Raw genomic sequence first — 27,396 nt, forward strand, 5'->3', positions numbered from 1 at the left:
TATAACCGAATTAAATTACCAAACAAACATTGGCACTATAACTTTTCTTATTGTACAAAGAACTTTTGGCTCAAGTGGCATGCTAGAGATTATCAAAAAAAAAAAAAAAATTCACAAGATTTGACCAGTATGTTTTAAAAAATCGACCAAACAAATGACTAATATTATTTTTTAAAAAAATAATAAAGTATATATTTAACTGATGAGTTTTTTTTAAAAAAAAATTAATGATCAATAAACTTTTTAACTAAGTTTCCAATCAAAATACATTTGGGTGCTATTTTTTTTTTTAAAAAAATATCGAAGTATTTTTTTATCAATTCATCAGTTATTTCTATAAAATATTAGTTGATAAATTTTAAAAAACTATTTAAATAACTGATAAAAAATAAATTTTAAACATAGTGAATTATCAAAAATGACAAAATATACATCATGTTATATAAAAGGAAGCATCAAATAGTTAATAAAAGGGTGCTACAATGACATAAAATATCTAAATAGGGTACGTACAAATTGTTGAAGTAATCTATTAGGCTGACGTCGCATGTTTCTTGTTTCTTGTTTCTTGACTTTTTGTTGGACTTGTGTTTCTTGCACTAGGGATGTAAACGAGTTGAATCGAGCTGAACTATATTAAGTTTGAGCTCGGCTCGTTTAAGTTATATTCGGATTCGAACTCGGCTCGAGTTCGAATCGAGCTTTTATCACAAGGCTCGAGCTCGGCTCGTTTTAGAATTATCAAGCTCACGAACAGTTCGAGCTCGGCTCGTTGTTAGTTTGATTATCAAAGTTAACGAGCCTAACTCGTTAAGCGAGCTCGGGCTCGTTTTCGGGCTCGTTTAGAGCTCGTTTTAGAGCTCATTTTTTGGCTCATTTTAAAGCTCATTTTAAAGTTCGTTTTAGAGCTCGTTTTTTTCACTACAAAAAAACAGTCTATTAGGGACGACGGTTTGCAACGAATTTAAAATTTGTTCCAAACTTTCCAACAAAATTTTCAACAAAATAATAAATTGTTCCGAATTAGCAACAAATTTACCAACAAAATAAATTCGTTGCAAATTAGCAACAAAAGATAATTTGTCGCTAATTTTGTTGCAAGTTAACAAAAAAAAATAAAGTTTGTTGCAAATTTTCCAACGAATATTAGTTTGTTGCAAATTTTTGCAACGAATATTTTATTCGTTGCAAATTTTTGCAACGAATAGTATATCCGTCGCAAATATAGCAACGAAAGTATTATTTGTTGGAAATTCCCGACAAATATATAATTCATCGCAAGTTTATAGCAAAAATTTGAGGGTAGAGTTTCCAACAAATCTTAAATTCGTTGGAAATGTTTCCAACAAAAAGGCAGATTCGTTGGAAATGTTTCCAACAAATCTGCTAATTCATTGGAGATTTCCAACAAATTTAGGATTCGTTGGAAACATTTCCAACGAATCTGCCAATTCGTTGGAAACATTTCCAACGAATCACAGATTCGTTGGAAAGTATGCTATGATTTAAAAACACGTTTGACCGACCTAGAGACCTCGGAATCGGATGAAACAAGTTCCTATATGCTCCTCTTGGTCTCCTGATTCTATAGATGTCCTCAAATATTTTTTTTGAATTAAGATAAATTTTTTACATCAAGGTCAATTGGATGAATTTGAATTTGATCATAAATGTGTTAGTGTTTTAAATCAAAATGGAGTTTAGTTGAACTTGGTGGATTTAAAAAATGATTTTCGAGTGCTCAGAACGAGGAGAAATCAGTTTGTTGGGGAGCGTAAGGTTCTCGTGTTTATATCCATGAATTAAAAATAATTACGGAGCTAATTTATTTTGATTTGTGAATTTTTAAACTTAAATTTAATTTTTCAAACACATTGGGAGTTGAAAAAATAAAAGAAAAAATATATAAAGTAAAAAAAATATTTGAGGGCACATATGAAGTCAGGATAAATAGAGGAGCACACAGGAACTGGTTTCATCCAATTCGGAGGTCTCTAGGTTGGTCAACCGTGATTTTAAGAATAGGAAGGGTTTCCAACGAATCTGAAATTCGTTGGAGATTTCCAACGAAATGGCAGATTCGTTGGAAACATTTCTAACGAATCTGCCAATTCGTTGGAAATTTCCAACGAATCCCAGATTCGTTGGAAAATATGCTATGATTTAAAAATCCATTTGACCGACCTAGAGACCTCGGAATCGGATGAAACAAGTTCCTATGTGCTCCTCTTGGTCTCCTGATTCTATAGATGACCTCAAATATTTTTTTTGAATTAAGATAAATTTTTTACATCAAGGTCAATTGGATGAATTCGAATTTGATCATGAATGTGTTAGTGTTTTAAATCAAAATGGAGTTTAGTTGAACTTGGTGGATTTAATAAATGATGTTCGAGTGCTCAGAACGAGAGGAAATTAGTTTGTTGGGGAGCGTAAGGTTCTCGTGATTATATCCATGAATTAAAAATAATTACGGAGCTAATTTATTTTGATTTGTGAATTTTTAAACTTAAATTTAATTTTTCCAACACATTGGGGTTGAAAAATAAAAGAAAAAATATATAAAGTAAAAAAATATTTGAGGGCACATATGAAGTCAGGATAAATAGAGGAGCACACAGAACCGGTTTCATCCAATTCGGATGTCTCTAGGTCGACCAACCGTGATTTTAAGAATAGGAAGGGTTTCAATCTAATCGAAATTGTTGGAGATTTAACAAAACGGCAGATTCGTTGGAAACGTTTCCAACGAATCTGCCAATTGTTGAACGCTTCCAACGAATCTGCCAATTGTTGAAATTTCCAAATCGCAGATTCGTTGGAAAGTATGCTATGATTTAAAAACCCATTTGACCGACCTAGAGACCTCGGAATCGGATGAAACAAGTTTCTATGTGCTCCTCTTGGTCTCCTGATTCTATAGACGACCTCAAATATTTTTTTTGAATTAAGATAAATTTTTACATCAAGGTCAATTGGATGAATTCGAATTTGATCATGAATGTGTTAGTGTTTTAAATCAAAATGGAGTTTAGTTAAACTTGGTGGATTTAAAAAATGATGTTCGAGTGCTCAGAACGAGAGGAAATCAGTTTGTTAGGGAGCGTAAGGTTCTCGTGATTATATCCATGAATTAAAAATAATTACGGAGCTAATTTATTTTGATTTGTGAATTTTTAAACTTAAATTTAATTTTTCAAACACATTGGGGGTTGAAAAAATAAAAAAAAAATATATAAAGTAAAAAAAAATATTTGAGGGCACATATGAAGTCAGGATAAATAGAGGAACACACAGGAACCGGTTTCATCCAATTCGGAGGTCTCTAGGTCGGTCAACCGTGATTTTAAGAATAGGAAGGGTTTCCAACGAATCTGAAATTCGTTGGAGATTTCCAACAAAATGGCAGATTCATTGGAAACGTTTCCAACGAATTTGCTAATTCGTTGGAAATTTCCAACGAATCGCAGATTCGTTGGAAAGTATGCTATGATTTAAAAACTCATTTGACCGACCTAGAGACCTCGGAATCGGATGAAACAAGTTTCTATGTGCTCCTCTTGGTCTCCTGATTCTATAGATGACCTCAAATATTTTTTTTGAATTAATATAAATTTTTACATCAAGGTCAATTGGATGAATTCGAATTTGATCATGAATGTGTTAGTGTTTTAAATCAAAATGGAGTTTAGTTGAACTTGGTGGATTTAAAAAATGATGTTTGAGTGCTCAGAACGAGAGGAAATTAGTTTGTTTGGGAGCGTAAGGTTCTCGTGATTATATCCATGAATTAAAAATAATTACGGAGCTAATTTATTTTGATTTGTGAATTTTTAAACTTAAATTTAATTTTTCAAACACATTGGGGTTGAAAAAATAAAAGAAAAAATATATAAAGTAAAAAAAATATTTGAGGGCACATATGAAGTCAGGATAAATAGAGGAGCACACAGGAACCGGTTTCATCCAATTTGGAGGTCTCTAGGTCGGTCAACCGTGATTTTAAGAATAGGAAGGGTTTCCAACGAATCTGAAATTCGTTGGAGATTTCCAACAAAACGGCAGATTCGTTGGAAACGTTTCCAACGAATCTGCCAATTCGTTGGAAATTTCCAACGAATCTCAGATTCGTTGGAAAGTATGCTATGATTTAAAAACCCATTTGACCGACCTAGAGACCTCGGAATCGGATGAAACAAGTTTCTATGTGCTCTTCTTGGTCTCCTGATTCTAGAGATGACCTCAAATATTTTTTTTTAATTAAGATAAATTTTTACATCAAGGTCAATTGGATGAATTCGAATTTGATCATGAATGTGTTAGTGTTTTAAATCAAAATGGAGTTTAGTTAAACTTGGTGGATTTAAAAAATGATGTTCGAGTGCTCAGAACGAGAGGAAATCAGTTTGTTAGGGAGCGTAAGGTTCTCGTGATTATATCCATGAATTAAAAATAATTACGGAGCTAATTTATTTTGATTTTTGAATTTTTAAACTTAAATTTAATTTTTCAAACACATTGGGGGTTGAAAAAATAAAAGAAAAAATATATAAAGTAAAAAAAATATTTGAGGGCACATATGAAGTCAGGATAAGTAGAGGAACACACAGAAACCGGTTTCATCCAATTCGGAGGTCTCTAGGTCGGTCAACCGTGATTTTAAGAATAGGAAGGGTTTCCAACGAATCTGAAATTCGTTGGAGATTTCCAACAAAATGGCAGATTCGTTGGAAAAGTTTCCAACGAATTTGCTAATTCGTTGGAAATTTCCAACGAATCGCAGATTCGTTGGAAAGTATGCTATGATTTAAAAACTCATTTGACCGATCTAGAGACCTCGGAATCGGATGAAACAAGTTTCTATGTGCTCCTCTTGGTCTCCTGATTCTATAGATGACCTCAAATATTTTTTTTTGAATTAAGATAAATTTTTACATCAAGGTCAATTGGATGAATTCGAATTTGATCATGAATGTGTTAGAGTTTTAAATCAAAATGGAGTTTAGTTGAACTTGGTGGATTTAAAAAATGATGTTTGAGTGCTCAGAACGAGAGGAAATTAGTTTGTTTGGGAGCGTAAGGTTCTCGTGATTATATCCATGAATTAAAAATAATTACGGAGCTAATTTATTTTGATTTGTGAATTTTTAAACTTAAATTTAATTTTTCAAACACATTGGGGTTGAAAAATAAAAGAAAAAATATATAAAGTAAAAAAAATATTTGAGGGCACATATGAAGTCAGGATAAATAGAGGAACACACAGGAACCGGTTTCATCCAATTCGGAGGTCTCTAGGTCGGTCAACCGTGATTTTAAGAATAGGAAGGGTTTCCAACGAATCTGAAATTCGTTGGAGATTTCCAACAAAACGTCAGATTCGTTGGAAACGTTTCCAACGAATCTGCCAATTCGTTGGAAATTTCCAACGAATCTCAGATTCGTTGGAAAGTATGCTATGATTTAAAAACCCATTTGACCGACCTAGAGACCTCGGAATCGGATGAAACAAGTTTCTATGTGCTCCTCTTGGTCTCCTGATTCTATAGATGACCTCAAATATTTTTTTTTAATTAAGATAAATTTTTACATCAAGGTCAATTGGATGAATTCGAATTTGATCATGAATGTGTTAGAGTTTTAAATCAAAATGGAGTTTAGTTGAACTTGGTGGATTTAAAAAATGATGTTTGAGTGCTCAGAACGAGAGGAAATTAGTTTGTTTGGGAGCGTAAGGTTCTCGTGATTATATCCATGAATTAAAAATAATTACGGAGCTAATTTATTTTGATTTGTGAATTTTTAAACTTAAATTTAATTTTTCAAACACATTGGGGTTGAAAAAATAAAAGAAAAAATATATAAAGTAAAAAAAAATATTTGAGGGCACATATGAAGTCAGGATAAATAGAGGAACACACAGGAACCGGTTTCATCCAATTCGGAGGTCTCTAGGTCGGTCAACCGTGATTTTAAGAATAGGAAGGGTTTCCAACGAATCTGAAATTCGTTGGAGATTTCTAACAAAACGTCAGATTCGTTGGAAACGTTTCCAACGAATCTCAGATTCGTTGGAAAGTATGCTATGATTTAAAAACCCATTTCACCGACCTAGAGACCTCGGAATCGGATGAAACAAGTTTCTATGTGCTCCTCTTGGTCTCCTGATTCTATAGATGACCTCAAATATTTTTTTTGAATTAAGATAAATTTTTACATCAAGGTCAATTGGATGAATTCGAATTTGATCATGAATGTGTTAGTGTTTTAAATCAAAATGGAGTTTAGTTAAACTTGGTGGATTTAAAAAATGATGTTCGAGTGCTCAGAACGAGAGGAAATTAGTTTGTTTGGGAGCGTAAGGTTCTCGTGATTATATCCATGAATTAAAAATAATTACGGAGCTAATTTATTTTGATTTGTGAATTTTTAAACTTAAATTTAATTTTTCAAACACATTGGAGGTTGAAAATATAAAATAAAAAATATATAAAGTAAAAAAAATATTTGAGGGCACATATGAAGTCAGGATAAATAGAGGAACACACAGGAACCGGTTTCATCCAATTCGGAGGTCTCTAGGTCGGTCAACCGTGATTTTAAGAATAGGAAGGGTTTCCAACGAATCTGAAATTCGTTGGAGATTTCCAACAAAATGGCAGATTCGTTGGAAATGTTTCCAACGAATTTGCTAATTCGTTGGAAATTTCCAACGAATCGCAGATTCGTTGGAAAGTATGTTATGATTTAAAAACTCATTTGACCGACCTAGAGACCTCGGAATCGGATGAAACAAGTTTCTATGTGCTCCTCTTGGTCTCCTGATTCTATAGATGACCTCAAATATTTTTTTTGACTTAAGATAAATTTTTACATCAAGGTCAATTGGATGAATTCGAATTTGATCATGAATGTGTTAGTGCTTTAAATCAAAATGGAGTTTAGTTGAACTTGGTGGATTTAAAAAATGATGTTTGAGTGCTCAGAACGAGAGGAAATTAGTTTGTTTGGGAGCGTAAGGTTCTCGTGATTATATCCATGAATTAAAAATAATTACGGAGCTAATTTATTTTGATTTGTGAATTTTTAAACTTAAATTTAATTTTTCAAACACATTGGGGTTGAAAAAATAAAAGAAAAAATATATAAAGTAAAAAAAATATTTGAGGGCACATATGAAGTCAGGATAAATAGAGGAGCACACAGGAACCGGTTTCATCCAATTCGGAGGTCTCTAGGTCAGTCAACCGTGATTTTAAGAATAGGAAGAGTTTCCAACGAATCTGAAATTCGTTGGAGATTTCCAACAAAATGGCAGATTCGTTGGAAACGTTTCCAACGAATCTGCCAATTCGTTGGAAATCTCCAACGAATTGTGGATTCGTTGCGAATATCCAACAAATAATATTTTTGATGGAAATTTATTGGAAGATCCCTAATTACATATCCTTACCCGGCCCGATTTCTTCTCCTCACATCTTCTCTTGACCTAATTTTCCTTACGGCGGCTGCGGCAATTTTTTCACCTTCTCTGGACTGGTAAGCCACTCTCGTTCTTGCCCTTCTTTTTTTCCCGTTCTCCCGGCGTCTCCTTTTTTCCCGATCTCACGGCGTCGCCTTGCGGCTCGCGGCGTCGCGTGGCGGCTCGCGGCGTCGCGTGGCCGGTCGCAGTCGCGCCTGGACGCGAGCGGCCGCTACTGGTCGCGAGCGGCCGCGCCTGGACGCGAGCGGCCGCGCTTGGACGCGAGCGGCAGCTACTGGCCGCGAGCAGCCGCGCCTGGCCGCGACCGGCCGCGCCTGGCCGCGACCGGCCGCGCCTGGCCGCGATCGGCCGCGCCTGACCGCGACCGGCCGCGCCTGACCGCGACCGGCCGCGACCTGCCGCGCCTGGCCGCGACCGGCCGCGCCTGACCGCGACCGGCCGCGACCTCGCAGCTTCCTGGCTGCTCTCAACGGCGCCGAGGTTGGCCACTGGCAGCCTCCCCTGTCCACTGACGGCATAGGATGGCTGATGGTGGCCTCGCCTAGCTGCTGTTTAGCGTTGGTGATCCCGCTGGCGGCGTAGGCTGGCCACTGGCGACTGATGCTGGCAGCTGGCAGCGTAGGCTGGCCTCTGACAACATTGGGTGACCTCTGTTTGTAAATCGGCAGGTCATTGTTTGATGTCGACTAGTTGTTCTCGACCTTAGTTGGTCGTGGGCTGTCTGTGCCTTACAGCGGCACAGCTGTCCGGGGGTCAGTGCCTTGCCGTTGGGGCCAAGATTATATTTGATAATTTCTAGACTTTTTTATTTTATTGTAAATTTAATATTATTGTTTGTGCAGGTTTGGATTTGACATGGCTGGGAGAGACGTTCGATTTTATTTACCTTTGTTAGGTATATTTTTTTACACATGATATTTTAATAATGATTGCATGTTTTTATTTTCCTCTATTATATGTTATTTGCAGTTGTATCTGAGCTAAATAATATTGACCATTAGTATTTGTGTTCTAGGAGTTTTTATTACTATATTTTATTTGAAACAGGCAACATGCAGAATGAAAGAAGTTGGATGTATAATAAAAATTTACCTGACCGTGGGGGTTTAACTGATGAGTTTATTACTGGGTTGAGACAGTTTTTAAATTTTGCATCTAGTAATGTTGAGTTTATGGATGGTAATCAGATACGATGTCCATGCAGAAAGTGTCATAATGGAAAATTTTTACCATCTAATAAAGTTTCAGAGCATCTTTGTAGATTTGATTTTACTCCGAATTACTATAATTGGACATGTCATGGTGAACCATTCATATCTGATGAGGATTGTTATGGACACAACATACAAGTCTCTAGGGATCAAAGTTATTATAATCAATTAAATCCATATCAAAGAATGATATTTGATGCAGCGGCTCCGAATTTAATTCCTGAACCACATGGTGCCAGTTCTAGCTGCCCTCCAACAGTTGAGCAAATGTTTACAACATATGCATCACCATTAGAAGAGGTACAAGTGCCAGGTGTTGATGAAATTGTGAATAATGAAACATATCTTAAATTTCAGGAAGTGTTAAGTGCTGCAGATGAACCTTTATGGACTGGTTGTGACAAGCATACTAAATTATCATTCACTGCAAGACTGTTGAATATCAAGGCAGAGTCCAATTTGTCGGAAGATAATTTCAATAAGGTTGTTCAAGCTATTGAAGAGGCATTGCCCCAAGATAATATACTGCCTAATGATTTTTACAGTATGAAAAAACTTACGAAAGAATTAGGTCTTCCGGTGGAAAGAATTGACGTTTGCAGAGACGGTTGTATGCTATATTGGGGAGATGATGCAGATGCAAATGTTTGTAGATTCTGTAATCAAGATAGGTACAAGATCTCTAGAAGGAGTCAACAACGACGTAAATCATACAGTCAGTTATTTTATTTGCCATTAACTCCTAGGTTACAAAGACTTTATGCATCAAAGACCACTGCTCAACACATGACTTGGCATGCAAATCATCGAACAGAGGAGGGATTAATGTGTCATCCATCAGATGCAGAGGCATGGAAAAATTTTGATAGAACATATCCTGAATTTGCGAAGGAGACTCGAAACATTCGGTTAGGTCTTTGTGCTGATGGTTTTGCTCCATTTAGTAAATCAGGAAGACAGTATTCTTGTTGGCCAGTTATATTAACTCCATATAATCTTCCACCTGGGATGTGCATGAAAACACCGTATATGTTTTTAACATTAGTTGTGCCTGGCCCGCAAAATCCAAAGAAGTTAATAGATGTTTATATGCAACCACTGATTGCAGAGCTAAAACAACTATGGGATGAAGGGTTTCCTACATATGACGTCCATACTAATCAGATGTTTGTTATGAAGGCTGCTCTTCTTTGGACCATTAATGACTTTCCAGCTTATGGAATGCTATCTGGTTGGAGTACTGCGGGAATCTTAGGTTGCCCAATATGTATGGAGAGATCAAAGTCGATCAGATTGAAATATGGAAGAAAGCCGAGTTATTTTGATTGTCATAGGCAATTTTTACCATTAAATCATAATTTCAGAAGGAATAAAGATGAGTTCACTAGGAATAGAATTGAAAGAACACCTCCGCCATTAAGATTGACAGGTCAAGATATTTGGTATAGAGTGTGTCACTTTCCATCTGTTATTGAAGAACCACATGGTACAACATATGAATATGGAAGCACTCATAAATGGACTAAGCGGAGTATATTTTGGGATTTACCTTATTGGTATAGTAATTTAATTCATCATAATCTGGATGTAATGCATATTGAGAAAAATGTTTTTGATAATCTCATAAATACAGTGATGGATATCGCCGGAAAAACAAAAGATAATTTGAATGCAAGAAAAGATATGCGACTAATTTGTAAACGACCCACTCTTGATGTGGATGAAAGTAGTAGGGGACCAAAGCCAAAGGCAATTTATACATTGAATAAAGAACAGAGACGTGTTGTTTGTGAATGGTTGAAATCATTGAGATTTCCTGATGGGTATGTCTCTAATCTTGGGAGATGCGTCGATATGAAGGAATTCAAATTGATTGGTTTGAAAAGTCATGATTGTCATATATTTATGGAAAGACTTATTCCAATTGCTTTTAAGGAACTCTTACCAAATTTTGTATGGGATACAATTACGGAGTTAAGCATTTTCCTTCATGATATTTCCTCAACAGTTTTGAGATATTCACAGATGGAGAAGTTAGAAAGAGACATTCCAATTATTTTGTGTAATTTAGAAAGAATCTTTCCACCTTCATTTTTTGATTCAATGGAACATCTTTTGGTTCACTTGCCATACGAGGCCAAAGTTGGAGGACCAGTCCATTTTCGATGGATGTATCCATTTGAAAGGTATATTTTGTTTTATCTTATATACTTCGTTATTAATGCATTGTAAATTTATAACTTTTTTATATATATTCCTCTAATACAAATTGTTATATTTCAATCAGATTTTTATATCATTTGAAGAAAAAAGTAAAAAATAAGGCACATGTTGAAGCCTCTATTGTTAATGCATACATTGTGGAGGAAGTAACAACTTTTGCATCGTATTATTTTGAGCCTCACATTCAGACCAAAAGACGAAGACCTGGAAGAAATGATGAAGGTCCTATTGATCCCAATACGAACATATTCTCAATTTTTAATTATCTTGGTCGACCGAGTGGACAATGTAAGCAAAGATATTTAACTGATCAAGAATGGCGAGCAGCCCGGACATATGTTTTACTTAATTGTCCGAAGTATCACCATATTTCGAGTTAGTATATCTTTCCTATTTTTTTATCGTAAACTTTTGTTATTATAATTCAATTTTTTATGATAGGATTTTTCAAAACTTGTATTCTGATATGCCAACACTAGAGTTTGATCGTTTCTGCGATCAAGAATTTGCACCTTGGTTCAAATCATATGTAAGTAATTTTTACCTTGTATTCTAATTTACCGTATTGGTATAGTATATTTTAACTGAATAACATATTCATTTGAGTTTAGGTTTATGATAATCAAGCTCATCTCGAACATCAAATGTTATTTCATCTATCTTGGGGTCCAAAAGCAATGGTACGCACTTGGCCAGCATATTTTATAAATGGATATAATTTTCATACTCAAGAATATGGAAAAGGGAAGACTACAATGAATAGTGGGGTATGTGTTCAGTCATCCAATGATGGAGGTGTAAGTACTGATTTTTATGGTCTACTGGATGAAATTATAGAGATAGAATACCCTGGTCCAGAAATGCGAGTTATCTTATTTATGTGTCGCTGGTTTGATCCTATCAGAGGGATGAAGGTGCATCCATGTTATAATTTGGTTGAAATAAATCATAAAAGATTATATAAGAGATATGAACCTTTTGTTTTGGCACAACAAGCGATTCAAGTGTTTTATGCTTCATACCCTAGCTTGAAACGTGATAAAATGGATTGGTGGGCTGTTTGTAAAACTAAAGCAAGGAAAAAAATAGAGGAACATTGGGAAGACATTGCATATCAACAAGAGGAGGTTGTAAATACATTTCAGACCGAGGAATATATTATTCCAACATTACGAGATCCTAGCGGAGTAGTGATAAATGTGGATGCCAGTGAATTTCATGAGGTTGATGATAATGATGAAGATGATGATGATGATGATGATGAGGAGGAGGAGGAGGAGGAGGAGGAAGAGGACGAGGACGAGGACGAGGACGAGGACGAGGAGGACGAAGACAACTTTGATTTTTAACATGTACGATAAGTTTTTTTATATTTAATTTTAATTTGTAAATTTATAAAATTCATAGTTTAATTAATTGTCTACATAATATCTCATTGTTAAATTTATATATGTTATATTTGTGCTGTTTTTTGTTCTATAGGTCATTAGAGGTGAGACATTATCACTGCAGATTCTCGCTCTCTGACTTTTATATTATGGATATTGTAAGTTTTTCATATTTCTTTAACAAGCATTAAGTTTTTTATTTCTTTTATTCTAATTTTGATTTTTGGTTGACAGTTTCGACGGGCACGCCATAGACGACACCATTCAAGCATTGGCCAGATTGATTCACCATCTGATAGGATGGTACCTACGCCCTCCCCTCAGGCAGGACCTTCTCGTGGGCAGTCGCCAGCAGAACCTTCTCATGGCTAGTCGCCGACAGGACCCTCACGTGGACCGTCCCCGGCAGGACCTTCATGTGGCCAGTCACCGGCAGGACCTTCATGTGGCCAATCACCGGCAGGACCTTCACATGGCCAGTCACCGGCAGGACCTTCATGTGGCCAGTCACCGGCAGGACCTTCACATGGCCATTCACCTTCCCCACTTGAGTCGCCGATACCTGCCAGACACTCAACCGTTGATATTGCCGACGCTCGACTGCATATAGTCCCTCTTGGAGACTCGTAAGTATTAAAATTTATTATATTTTAACTATCTTAATTATTTAACGTTGTTTATTGTAATTTTATGATAGATTTGAAAATTCAGTAACTGTTGTTCGTGAGATTAATCAAATTGTGAATAACTTTTGGAAAGGAGACTCAATGTCATACTCAAGCACTCCAGCACCCACAAAAGAACTCTGGTGGTGCGAGTTTAAGGTATAGTTAATTTATTTTATATATAAAACAATTACGTTCATGTATAATCTATTGTTTTTTTCATTTCAGCGATTATTTAGTTGGGACCCTTATTTTGAGATGGAAGTTAAAAGAATTTTCAAAAAGAAATGTGGTGATCACATTCGGCATGTATTAAACCATGCCAAAAGTACTGGAAAAAAGCCTCCCTTTATCACGACGGACAATTGGGTTAGGATCTGCAATTTTTGGCAAACTGATGAGTGCAAAGAAAGGAGTTTGCGGAATAAAATAAATCAAGCTTATAATTCTGGAGACGCACGTGCAATATATGCAGGAGGATCTATAAATATCGAGGAGCATTCACGTAGATTGGTAAATTTTCAACTCTACAATTAGATTTTTAATATATTTGTTGTTATTATATTATTTCTAATCGTATTATTTTTAGTCTAGGGATTTGGGAAAAGAGCCCGATTTTATAGACACTTTCGTCCACACTTTTCAAAAAAAAGACAAGACTTGGAGTGGAGATAGAGCTAGAATAATTAAGGTTTGATTTAATCTTTAATCATAATTTTAACTTAGATTTTATTACTTATCTATTTGCTCTAATTAAGGTTTTAATTTTTCATAGGAGAGATATGATGAGCTATCATTATCTCAAAGAAGTTCAGGTGATGGTGATAATACTGAGGGATCTGAGCCGTCTGTTACTAATAATTTAGATTTATGGTTAGAGGCCAGTGGGGGAGTCAAAGGGGGAAGGATAATAGGTATGGGTTCTATGAGTAGAATCCATAATGTTCCTCGAAGATCTTTATGTTCTTCTACCCGACCCGCAGTAACAGCACAGATTCATAGCTTAACTGAAGAGGTTGACAATTTGAAAGACATAATATCTCAAAGGGATCAGCAAATTTTAGAAATTCAAAAACAAAATTCACAAAGAGATCTAGATATGGTTGAAATGCGTAAACAGCAAGCCTTTCTTTTACAACAATTTCAACAATTTAGATCGGGTTCAAGCTATATTCCTCCTGGTATTGGTGATGATGCTAATGACGATGATGATGTCGATGATGATGCCGTCGATGATGTTGATGATGATGCATGAGTGTTTGTAATTAGAATTTTTTACTTCTTTTATTTTATCGCTTTTATAAATTCTTAATTTTTGTATTGTGATTAGTATTCTTATTTTTGTTTCAAACAGGGTTGGTAGGTGAAGATGATGGTGGTATTGATGTAAAAATATGTAAGTCTTTACCTATTTACTTTTGTGTTGGTTTATAAGATTTTCTTTTTCTTTGTTTATCTTTTGATGTAGGTAGAAGAAGGATTTGGACTGAGAAGGATCTCCATAAGATTATCTTCAACTCTATCTTTTTCATGTTCTTGTATGATATTGGAATTTGGATACTATGACATGTTTGTTATAACTTTATTGTAGTGTTTGGTTTAGGGTGTTAGTTGTAGTTGTATATTGTTGTAGTTTGTATTGTTGGATGATGATGTGTTGTATTGTTAGTTTTATGCTCTTAGTTTAGGTTGTATATGGAACAACATGTTTTAATGGTGCATGTGTTTGGGTTTATATTATTGATGTTTGAATTTATTTTGTTGTACACTAATATGTTTGTTGATTTATGATTTATATTTGTGTTATTGTGTTTAGTGGTGAATATGTTGAATCTGTTAATGTGTTTATAGTGCTGGATATGTTGAATCTGTTTGAATCTGTTTAGTGTGTTATATATGTTGAATCTGTTTGAAAAAAATTGTAATAGGAAAAAATATTGAAATTAAATAGGGCTGGATATTTTTTTTTTTATTTTTGGGACAAATTTTGCAACGAATTTAGATTCGTTGGAAATATCGTATTTTATCAGAATACTGCAACGAAAAATATAAATTCGTTGGAAATTTCCAACGAATCCATAAATTCGTTGGAAATTTCCAACGAAATATAAATTCGTTGGAAGTTTCCAACGAATTATAAATTCGTTGGAAGTTTCCAACGAATTATAAATTCGTTGGAAGTTTCCAACGAATTCTAAATTCGTTGGAAATTTTCAACGACTATGATTTTTGTTGTAAATTTCCAACGAAAATATGGATTCGTTGGAAGTTTCCAACGAATTTATAATTCGTTGGAAACTTCCAACGACAATATGAATTCGTTGGAAATTTCCAACGAATTTATATTTTGTTGGTGATTTCCAACGAATATGAATTTCGTTGGAAATTTCCAACGAAAATATGAATTCGTTGGAAATTTCCAACTAATATAAATTTCGTTGGATATTTCCAACGAAAATATGGATTCGTTGGAAACTTCCAACGAAAATATGGATTCGTTGGAAATTTCCAACGAAATTGTATTATCGTTGGCAATTGCCAACGAATGTACATTTTCGTTGGTAATATTACATTTTTAAACTTTTCCAACAAATAATTATTCGTCGCAAATCTGTTTGCAACGAATACGTTTTTTAGTTGCTAATTTGCAACAAATTTAGGGTTCGTTGGAGATTTTTTCTGCTGACATTTCCAACGAATATTTATTTTCGTTGCAGTTTTCCAACGATTTTTGCAACGAATTTTAATTTTGTCGCAAAGTTTCTAACGAATTTTGCAACGAATATGATTTTCGTTGCAAAATTTCCAACGAAATCTTAATTTTTCGTCGCAAAGTTTTGGGACGGCAGATTTCCAACGAATTTTTTTTGTTGCATTTTTCGTCCCAAATCCAATTTCCAACGAATTTTTTTCTAAAATTTGTTGCAAATTTTGTCCCTAAGTGACAGTTTTTTTGTAGTGTTTGGCTCATTTTAAGACTCGTTTTAGAGCTCGTTTTTTTTGCTCATTTTAGAGCTTATTTTTTGGCTCAGTTTAAGGCTCGTTTTTTTTGGCTCGCGAGCTTATAAACGAACATGTTCGCGAGTTCACGAGCCGAATATTCTTAAGCTCGAGCTCGACTCGATAAAACTGTCGAGCTCGAAATCAAGCTCTAGCTCGGCTCGATTAGATAAACAAACGAACTCAAATAAGCTTTTTACCGAATCGAGCTCCGAATAGCTCGCGAACCGTTTGATTCATTTACATCCCTATTGATCTTGTCCGTGCGCTGAGTCGATAGAAACCGGGGGCGTGGTGCCCTCTGCTGTTCCCGGGTGATCTCCGCAACGACATAAGCCTCCGATGAACCTGCAACAAAGCCGGGTCGGGGAGGGGTTCCCGGCGACGACCCTCCGACGCTCAAGTCAGGCGATGGCGAGAAGAAACAGAGGCAGAATAGAGACTGTGGCTACAGTAAATGAGGAGAAAAATCATACCTCTGTCGAAGTCCGAGGGTCTTTATATAAGACCCCGGAGAGGCGCGTGCACGCTTCCCAAGGCATGCACATTCCTTAAATCATACCTCAGAATGGTTGTGTCAGAAAAGCATGCCTGACGCTATACCGTAATTGTCAGAGCATATCTCTGCCACGGCAGCGGAAACTTCTTCCGTACGATCCTTGGTATGGTCCGACCGTCGACCATGCTGCTTGTCGGCGACAGGTGTCTCGAGAATGATATCACTAGCTGCCCCTTTTGTCCTCTTCTAAGCCCTTTGCCTCTAATTAGGTCGGACGGGCTGATCGCTCGGCCTCCCGGGCGCTCGGGTATACACGCACCTTGGACCGGGCGAGACGGCCGCTCGGTCACATACTCGGATGGGGCACCAGCTAGTTGTTCTGCAGTTCGGCCGAGCAGCTTGACTACTCGGCCTAGAGGTTCCTCTATAAGGGAGCTTGTGAGCGTCGGAAGCTTGACCCAAGGTCGAGCTGTCTTCGTGCCGGCCCGGGATCTACTCAGGCCGGTCGGCCAGGAGACTTCCTCCCCACTCAGCCGAACTTTTGACTCTCCCGTGTCGTTGACCCCTTCCTCCGTGGGCCCCCTCCTTACCACCGGATCACGTGCCTTCTCTTCAAGTCTAGTCGAAGGAGGCGACAAGTCCGACTGACTGGACCGTTGGCTTGGCAACACGCCTGCCGTTCGACTACCGATGTTAGTGTCTATCCGATCGGGGATTGCGCAAGCGGGTGATGCTAATCGGTGCGACACGGGCTAGCACTTGGAAAATTTTGTTTGCCAGCAGTGGTCCCGCTGCTCCGGCATTGGTATGTTAGAGTGTATACTGAAAGCCTAAGCTTTTGTAAATATTTATTTTGAATAAAGAATCACATTTGGTCAAATTATCTATATTTGTTTGTAGTTGTTCAATTAATTTATATTGTAGATAACATAGTATGTGGTGTCACATACAGAAGATAATGTTATCAGTACCTTATAAATTATAAATAGTAGCTCACGACAAAAATGGAAAGGAACAAACCATTGGAAGGTCATAGTGTAATTAGGTATTAGTTTATCTTAACTATATAATTATACTAGTACACTTAGAGTGTATTGAGTAGGACCATCAGAGGTCGTTTCTTTTATACTGACTTTATAAAGGAACAAAGACATCAGTTATTATGGAAGTGTGTGCTCTTAATCCTAATATAATAACAAACACATATATTTGATATTTATTTCTTTAATTTATCAATGGGTGAGATTTAGTTTGATAAATCAATAAATCCGATAAGTTGGGAAATGATATCACTTATAGTGTGTGTTGTTGATTATAGAAGGAAACTGTGTCCTAATGATCTAGGTTGATAATGTCCCCAAGAAGAGCTCATAAGGATTGTCATGTTAAACCCTGCAGGTGGACTTAGTCCGACATGACGATAAGGTTGAGTGGTACTATTCTTGGACTAAGATATTAATTAAATGAGTTGTCAGTAACTCACTTAATTAGTGGACATTCGACATCTTAAACACAGGGAGACTAACACACTCATGATAAGAAGGAGCCCAAAAATGTAATTTGGGATTGATGCGGTAGTTTAATAATAGTTCTCTAGTGGAATGAACTATTATTGATAAAATTAAGTCTAGACCTACAAATGAATCGATAGCTAATGTCTATCGTTTGCCTTATACCTCGCTCAAAGTTATTTAGTATGCTAACTAGATAGCCTGAATTTTGCTGTTCTCGGTGATTTGTTTTTCTCAGGTTTTCAGATATTGAGCGAGATTTGCGTGTACAACAAGAGAGGACCAAACCAAGCAACCCATGAGCTCAAAGCGGAATACAAGAATTTTGGGGGATCCAACAATGAATGAATGCCACATGTAAAAGTTCTGTTCTTCGTGTTCTTTGCGTTTGATTGATTCCCTCTCGTGTCGAGGTTCACCCCAATTTGATCGGTGTATGACTCTCTCCACTGTCATCATAGGCACTGATTGCACCTGATATACTGCATTTGCTCTAGAAGATCAACAACACCATCGAACAAAAGTGGGTCGTCTCAGCATCATCATTCTTTTGATAGTGATGCTTGTATCTCTATGCATTAGTTCATGTGTGGAATTGATTTGTACATTTTGATAGCGAAATTTAACATTACTTACTTCCATCGTACCAAAACTTAATGAGTAATTAGGATTGTAATCTCACTTAGGTATGAGGAGATGTTTGTATTTTTTTTAATTTACTTTGTGACCGATGACAAATTTTTATGAAATCGGACCTATTATTTCTGTGATTAATATAACCGAATTGAATTACCAAAAAAACATTGGCGCTATAACTTTTCTTATTGTACTAAGAACTTTTGGCTCAAGTGGCATGCTAGAGATTATCAAAAAAAAAAATTTCACAAGATTTGACCAGTATGTTTTAAAAAACCGACCAAACAAATGACTAATATTATTTTTTAAAAAAATAATAAAGTATATATTTAACTGATGAGTTTTTTTTTAAAAAAATTAATGATCAATAAAATTTTAAACTAAGTTTCCAATCAAAATACATTTGGGTGCTATTTTTTTTTTAAAAAAATATCGAAGTATTTTTTTATCAATTCATCAGTTATTTCTATAAAATATTAGTTGATAAATTTTAAAAAACTATTTAAATAACTGATAAAAAATAAATTTTAAACATAGTGAATTATCAAAAATGACAAAATATATATCATGTTATATAAAAGGAAGCATCAAATAGTTAATAAAAGGGTGCTACAATGAAATAAAATATCTAAATAGGGTACGTACAAATTGTTGAAGTAATCTATTAGGCGGACGTCGCATGTTTCTTGCATGTGTCTTGACTTTTATCACAATGCTTGAGCTCGGCTCGTTTTAGAATTATCAAGTTCGCGAATAGTTCGAGCTCGACTCGTTGTTAGCTCGATTATCAAAGTTAACAAGCCTAACTCGTTAAGCGAGTTCTGGCTCGTTTTCGGACTTATTTAGAGCTCGTTTTTGACTCGTTTTAGAGCTCATTTTTTGGCTCATTTTAAGGCTCGTTTTAGAGCTCATTTTTTTCTTCTCATTTTAGAGTTCGTTTTTTTGACTCATTTTAGAGTTCATTTTTTGGCTCGGTTTAAGACTTTTTTTTTGGCTCGCGAACCTAAAAATGAACATGTTCGCGAGCTCACGAGTCGAATATTCTTAAGCTCGAGCTTGACTCGATAAAACTGTCGAGCTTGAAATCGAGTTCTAGTTCGGCTCGATAAGATAAACGAATGAACTCGAACAAACTTTTTATCGAATCAAGCTCCGAATAACACACGAACCATTTAGTTCATTTACATCCTTATCTTGCACCATCTTTATTTCATATCTCAATTGAGATATTTATACCTCATTTGTAATAATTTCTTCTCTTATTTGATCTATCTCTTACTAATCCATCTCTTACTAGATGATGTAGGAAAATCATATGTCAAAATTTTGTATGTCTTTAGTGATGGTTTAGGTCCCAATCCTAATTCACAAATATAATAGACTTGCTACTAGTTATATGTCATGGGCTTTCAAATGTTAAATTCTTAAAATCATCGGAGGTGAGTGGAGAAATAACATCTTCTATCGTTCTAGTCAAAAATGAGGGTTTTTTTTTTGCAAAAGATGATTCGCTCACCTCCAGTACTCCCGCCAACCCGTCTATAGGTTAACATGATGGAGCTAAATTACGGGTGACTACTAGTCATTAATTATTAATACAAGTAGCAAAGCATGGGAGAAGACATGCACGGACACGTTGAGTTTTGACCCTAAAATCTAATATGACAACACCTCATATTTTAACCACCACATCACCATAAAAGGACAAAAAATAAATAAAATAAAATGAGATTTTCATATCATTATAGAGAATGATGACGCTCCATTATCAACATCATTTATCTCATTATCATTTTCAACATTAATTCTTACATCTAGATTCCATATCAAATAAGTTTGATCAAATCCATGCAAATGAATACGACTCTTACCCATTTCAAGATATTCAAACTTTAAATTTCCACATAAAATACAAGGACATCTAATAATTAATGACCCCTCCTTAATTTAAAAATTCTTTAACTCCATTCTTATACCTTTGACTAATTCTATTTCGCTCCATTATCCAACTTTTATCCATTCTTCAAAACATGTGATTATGTGATGCATGCAATTCATATCAATTAAACAAGTTATTACATTAATCAATCAAGCTGGCAAATTTTTACATTACAACCAATAAATTTTTACATCGCTAACCTATCATTTGATCTTAATCACTTAATCATATGTAATCTGATGTTATTAATTATGATACATCCTAAAATTAATTCAAAGTTAATATACATTTTCTATATATTATACTGTAGGTCTCATGTTGTTTGGTAAAGAAAAGAAAAATTAGTTCAGATGTATTGGTAAAGAATGACTTTGTAATTTTGTAGTGAATTCCAAGAATAGATGTCACCAAAAAAGTACCAAGTTATTTTTGTTTGATCATAATTGATTACATGTTTGATCATAATTGCCTAATTGATTGATGATTTTTACCAATTAATTTAAAATTTTAAAATCAAACAAAGAAACTATTGAAATCGATCGGTCAATCAATTAAAATTATCAGAATTGATTAAAATTTTATCCAATTGATTAACAGAAGAAAATTGTGATAAAATTGATTGGAATCGATCAACCTAATCGATTGATGATATCAATCGATTGAGAATTTTTCTAATCGTTTAACAACTTTGAACTCATATAGAGTGTCAAATTACGCACATAATTGGTCAATCCAAAGTAAGGTTCATTACGTGACCAATCCAATTTTGAGTTATATTAGATAATTCGCCAACAAATTATTTTCTAATCAAGAGAGTAAAATACAATGTTGTATTTGGTATCTCACAAAGAGTCCATTTATGTAAATTTAAAAATTTATTTTATTTGTATAATTTTATTCATGTTCTTGGCTTTAATTAAATCGTAAACATATATAATTAAAACTTTTTAATTTTGGTGCAATCTGTTACTATCAGTATTAATAATATCTCCACACTAACTGGTTCAAATTTTACTGAGTGGAAAGAATAATTGATTGTAGTTTTAGGCTGCATGGACCTGGACTATTTGGCTTCTAATCAGAGCACTTGGTTGACTCGACACTTGGCGGACTTGACTGACTCAACATTCGGCTGACTCATCGACTCGGCACTCGATTGACTCGACACTGGATTGACTCGACACTCGGCATATAAGGCAATCCAATCTTCAATGTAGCTATTTCAATATAGCAATAAAGATTGTCCAATAAATCTAACTCGTGGAAGCTTCTATGGCAGGAGCCGCAAGAGGAGGCGCTTGCTCGTCAGCTCTTCAGTCGACTTTTGACTATGTCTAGAGCAAGGTCGTGGAGGACAGCATCGACTTCTTACAACGCTCTTCAACGGCCGACACCGGCGAAAGCATCAACATTGTCTGCGAGGAAGCTGCCTTGCAAACAGGCCCAACCCTGGAGGAGGGCCATCTTGGGCGATGGCCCTGGACCCAGATTTTTAAGGGGCCCCAATTTTTTTTTTAAAATATTATGTTTAATAATTAATAGGTGTAAATCTATAATGAAAGAATGAATATCAGATTTAGGGCTTTGCTTCTGCCGCCGCCTGCACCTGTGCAATGAAATACTTGCTGTGGCACCGGCACCGCCTGCTTCCTGCACGCCTACAAGAAAGAGGACTCAAACTCTCAAAGATATGTCTTCTCCTCCTTTTCTATTTGAAATTTTATGTCCCTATCGTATATTTTCTTCTTCTTTCGCTCATGGCTCGTCTTCAACGACTATCTGTCACATCTCTTCTTCTTCTTTCACATCTATGTCACTTCTCAAGATTTTTTTTTTTACTATTATTTTTGTATCCACAGAGATGATAAATACAGTAGCCCATTGAATTAGAATGTTCATTGTGAATTGTGAGCTTTGGTTGTCTATTGTCGATTTGTCGTTGTGAAAAAATTGAAGAATTGCTCTTGGTTGTATGCAGCTAAGCTAACGATTTAATTGTGAGCAATGAGCTTCTCAACTCTCAAGGTGTTGTTTTTCTTTACTCAAGGTCTCATTCTCAAGCTAATGATTTAATTGACTTTGTTTCTGCTTCTAATGATTCTTGCATTACTTGCTGCAAAAATAGCTTATAATTCATTAAAATGATAAAATCTGCAGTAGTATGAACATAGTGAATTATAGTTGGTATACTGAACTATAAGTTATTTCTTTATATACAACTAGCTTAAATCTTATTATAAGATTTTAGGTCTTATATACAACTTGCTGCAGTAGAGCATTGTGAACACTGCTATGGTATCTGTGAAAATATTTTAGATAAAGATGCTATAGTGTATTCATTGAATCATTTGGTGTTACTGAACTTGAAACTTGAAAGAATGTACTACTGATCCTGTCCGAAGGCCGAATCAATGGACGCTGGGCACGGGCGTTCTTCGACTGCTGACGTGGATCTTCAACTGCTGGAACGAAGCTCCGGCGAACCTGCACAGAAGCCGGGCCGAGAAGGGGGTTCCCGGCGGCGACCCTCTGACGCTCAAGTCAGGTAAGCAACGATGAAAAAGGTGGCTCCCAAAGTCTCAGAATACGTAGAAAAACGTACCTCCGGTGAAAGATGAGAGGCTTTATATAGGGCTGTGGAGAAGCAGGTGCACACATACCGAGGTGTACATGTGTCCTCTGCCCATACCATAGTAAAGGCCTGTCAGTGAGCTTACCTGACCCCATACTGCTACAGTCCCAGCATGTCCTCGATGGGACAGCAGAATCCCCTGTCATAAGATTTGGAGCATGGTCTACACGTGAAACTTACCTGCTGTCAGAAAAAGGTATCCCTTGTCCTTTTCCACTCGATTCCTGAACTAGCGGACGTCGACCAGCCGCTCGTCGAGCGTTCGGTCGGACGACCTCCGATAGTCCGGCCGGCCCATGTCCATCTTTTGTCCGACCGGTCGTGTATGATAGTGCACTTGAGAAACTATCGGTAGTATTTTGTGGTGACTGTTAGCAGTATGCTTAATGTCTTCGGCTGAGCGTGTTGTACGCTCGGCCCTACGATCTTACCCAATGAGCGTCGGAACCCCTTCCATAGGGGTGCCTTTTACCTAGCTAAACACCGGGTGGCCGCCTGGACGGTCAGCCCCCTTTCTCCAGTCCGGCCGCCTGGACGGTCAGCCCCTTTCTCCGGTCGTCCAATCTGGCCGTCCGGTCGGTCAGCCTAGCTGGTCTGACCTTCTTCGATGGACCGCCCGACTCTTTAACTTCCACGTGGTGTTGACCCCTTACGACGAGGGTCCCCTGTTCTTATCGCCGGATCACTTGCCTCCCCTTCAAGTCTAGTCGAAGGAGGCGATTAGTCTGACTGACTGGACTGCGAGTATGGCCGAACGGCTCCTTCGTGCAAGTACCCTCCGCTCGGTCAACCATAGAGATAACCTTGAGCGAACCAACAACGGCATTCACCGGATCCCCTCGTGTTCTGCACCAATCTTCGACATTAAGGTTGAGCATGCTTTCATTAAATGCTCCGAATGATTGAATGCCACGTGGAGCGCTGTCATCAACGTACGGTGGTAGTGACATGGTATTTTGATGTGATCGAAGCAATTTGAAATGGACGACTAGATGCATGCTTTGATTCCCGTGACCTGAATCCGACGGTGGAGGCCGGCCGGCCTCCACTCTATAAATTCTTCGTTTCCTTCTCTCCCTCACTCGCCTCCGCGATTTCCACCACTGCGTCCTGCGCTTTTGGAGCTCCGGCGATCCTGTTTCTGCTCTCCGGTGCCCATTCCTCGATCCCTTTCCTTTCTGTAAGGCTTTATCACTTTCCCTCCTTTTTTCTAGTGTCTCATTCGCATTTCTTTCCCTAGCTTCAATCCTTGAAACTTCTTTTCGTTGTCAGTTGTTTTCCTCTGGCCTTTTTGCCCTTTTTTGATTTCTTCCGTCCAGCTCATGGCCAGTTCTTCCCATCCCGAAGAACAATCCCTCGGCCCATGGTACACTACCATGCGGTCCCGATTCGAACAGCGGGATTTCGATATCTTGACAGACAATTTCGAAATCCCCGAGGATTTCGAAGTTCGCTTAGCCGGTCCCTCCGCTCGGCCGCACAATACGGGTCACTCTTCATCTCCCGACTGAAGAGTTGCTACCAGAAGCCGATCGACCAACCGTGCCCGAGCACACCATTACTTTGAAAGGGCCCCTAGCCGAGATGTGGGCCGACGCTCGGGCGCGCACTGCAATGATCCCCCTCCGGAACTTAGCCAATAGCCACATGCAGGAGGCTACGGGGGTAAGTTCGTTTTTTCTGAACTTTCGCTTGTATTTTTTCCGCTCGGCTTTTAACAACTGCGCCTTTTTGCTTCAGAGATGGGTGGAAGAGATAGCAGTTTCCAACCGCCTGGCTATGACGGACGAGGAGATAAGGCAACTGCAGGCGGCAGGTGGTCCGAGCGGCTCTCAAGGCCCTTCCTATTCCGAGCTGCAAAAAGAGCTGAAGAAAGCTCAAACTCTGCTGGCTGCCGAGCAGAAGAAGACAGCTGACCAGGCCCACGCCCTGGCCGAGTCCGAGCGACAAGTCAAGTCGCTTGACACAAAAATAACTCTGGCCACCACTCGGAAGAATACAGCTATCTCCGATCTGGAGAAAAAGAACGTTGAGGCTCGGGGCCTGGAGTTGAAGATAAAGGAGCTGACGGAGCAGCTCGACCGGGAGAAGGCGGGCCGCTCGGCCGACGCGGAGAAGATTGAGCATCTGAATGAGGCCCTCACAAGCTCCCAGGCGGCTTTCAAAGAATATCAGGATGCCGAGCCGAGCCGAGTCGCCGCTCTACGACAAAGCCACATCCGATCGCCCGAATTCTCGGAGAAAATTTGCGAGCGGATGTACTCCGCTTTTGACTTGGCCATTACTGCCACTATGACCTATCTGAAGTTGAAGGGCCTTTTTCTGGAGTCCACCAATATTCCGGCCGGCGATCAGGTGGAGCTTCTGAGCAACATTCCGAGGGACCTCTACGATTATATCGAGTAATTTTTGTAATTTGGCCACTCGGCTAAATATGAATCCTTTTGTACTTAGGCCACCCGGCCTAAGGTTTTAATTTTAATGCAATGCTTTCCTTTCGTGCACTCTATCTCTTTGCACTTTGTCCCTTTGCTAATATGTGTGTTGCCCGCTCGCCTATTATCACACCATCTGGTATTCGAAAGGCATTTTTGCGAAGTACTCGGCCATGCCCTTCCGCTCGAGCAAATATTCCGGATGCGTAACATTCCGTGTTGCTAGCAAGGATAACTCGCTATAAACCGACCATAACCTTTGGGCCTTGAGCCGAGCAGAACGTAGAGTCGGTCGAACAATATCGGAGGATATTTATAGACGCTTGACTCGGACCATAACTCGGACAATTGCAGTTTCGACGGTCTTCCGCTCGGATTATTTATAGACGCCGGCTCGTCTCTCGATATTTAATGTCGGAGCTCGACGGTCTTCCGCTCGGAGGGTTTATAGACGCCGGCTCATCTCTCGATATTTAATGTCGGATCTCGACGGTCTTCCGCTCGGAGGGTTTATAGACGCCGGCTCGTCTCTCGATATTTAACGTCGGAGCTCGACGGTCTTCCGCTCGGAGGGTTTATAGACGCCGGCTCGTCTCTCGATATTTAACGTTGGAGCTCGACGGTCTTCCGCTCGGAGGGTTTATAGACGCCGGCTCGTCTCTCGATATTTAACGTCGGAGCTCGACGGTCTTCCGCTCGGAGGGTTTATAGACGCCAGCTCGTCTCTCGATATTTAACGTCGGAGCTCGACGGTCTTCCGCTCGGATTATTTATAGACGCCGGCTCGTCTCTCGATATTTAACGTCGGAGCTCGACGGTCTTCCGCTCGGAAGGTTTATAGACGCCGGCTCGTCTCTCGATATTTAACGTCGGAGCTCGACGGTCTTTCGCTCGGATTATTTATAGACGCCGGCTCGTCTCTCGATATTTAACGTCGGAGCTCGACGGCCTTCCAAGGCTAATTTTGACGCGTCCGTTCGGCGAAGCTGTTTGCCATGGGATCATTTTTCCTTCCTTCGGTCGGACGGCCCGGGGTGTTAGGGTTTTCGAGCGCACAGCTCGTTCAATATACCTTCGGGCCGAACGGCTATGGGCCATCGTTCCTCGAGCGCTTGACTCGGATAATTTACCTCCGGCCGAACGGCTCGGGGCCTTCGCTTTCGTTGACGATGCCTTACATTTGTTTTTCTGACTTTTCATTTCTGCATTTCAAGTATACAGTCGAAAAAAGTATACAAGATGATTTACATTGGCGCACCTTTCACCCCGCCCGGTAAGGCTGGAGGTGGTTCGCGCTACACGGCCTATCTAGCTGCCGACCGTCCTCATCCTCCAAATAATATGCGCCAGAGCGGAGCTTTTCAATCACCTTGAAGGGGCCCGCCCACGGTGCCTCCAGTTTGCCAACGTCGCCGACCGGCTTGACTTTCTTCCAGACAAGATCGCCGACCTGAAATGATCTGGGGATTACTCGGCGGTTGTAATTTTGTTTCATCCGTTGCCGGTACGCCATCAGCCGGACGGACGCCATCAGCCGGACGGACGCCTTGGCTCTTTCTTCTTCAATCAGATCCAGCTCCATGTTCCTCCGCTCGGCGTTGTCCTCATCATAGCTTTGGATCCGAGCGGACTCAACTCCCACTTCAACCGGAATGACCGCCTCGCCGCCATACACCAGGTGGAAAGGTGTGACGCCCGTCCCTTCTTTTGGAGTCGTTCGGATGGCCCATAAGACGCCCGACACTTCATCTGGCCAGCTTCCTCCCAAATGGTC

General features: G+C 38.3%; 2 long non-coding RNA genes across 2 annotated transcripts; both read left to right on the top strand.

Moving 5' to 3' along the window:
• Positions 1 to 12,248: 12,248 nt before the first annotated feature.
• Positions 12,249 to 12,674, top strand: LOC121992166. The gene is made up of 3 exons (XR_006114815.1): positions 12,249 to 12,269; positions 12,400 to 12,463; positions 12,540 to 12,674. It is a non-coding gene; the product is annotated as an uncharacterized LOC121992166 (long non-coding RNA).
• A 1,526-nt stretch (positions 12,675 to 14,200) lies between these two features.
• LOC121992170 lies at positions 14,201 to 14,568 on the top strand. Its single transcript, XR_006114816.1, has 3 exons — positions 14,201 to 14,231; positions 14,325 to 14,366; positions 14,439 to 14,568. It is a non-coding gene; the product is annotated as an uncharacterized LOC121992170 (long non-coding RNA).
• The last annotated feature ends 12,828 nt before the right edge of the window (positions 14,569 to 27,396 follow it).

The sequence above is a fragment of the Zingiber officinale genome, chromosome 1B, assembly GCF_018446385.1.
Source record: "Zingiber officinale cultivar Zhangliang chromosome 1B, Zo_v1.1, whole genome shotgun sequence".
NCBI lineage: Eukaryota > Viridiplantae > Streptophyta > Magnoliopsida > Zingiberales > Zingiberaceae > Zingiber > Zingiber officinale.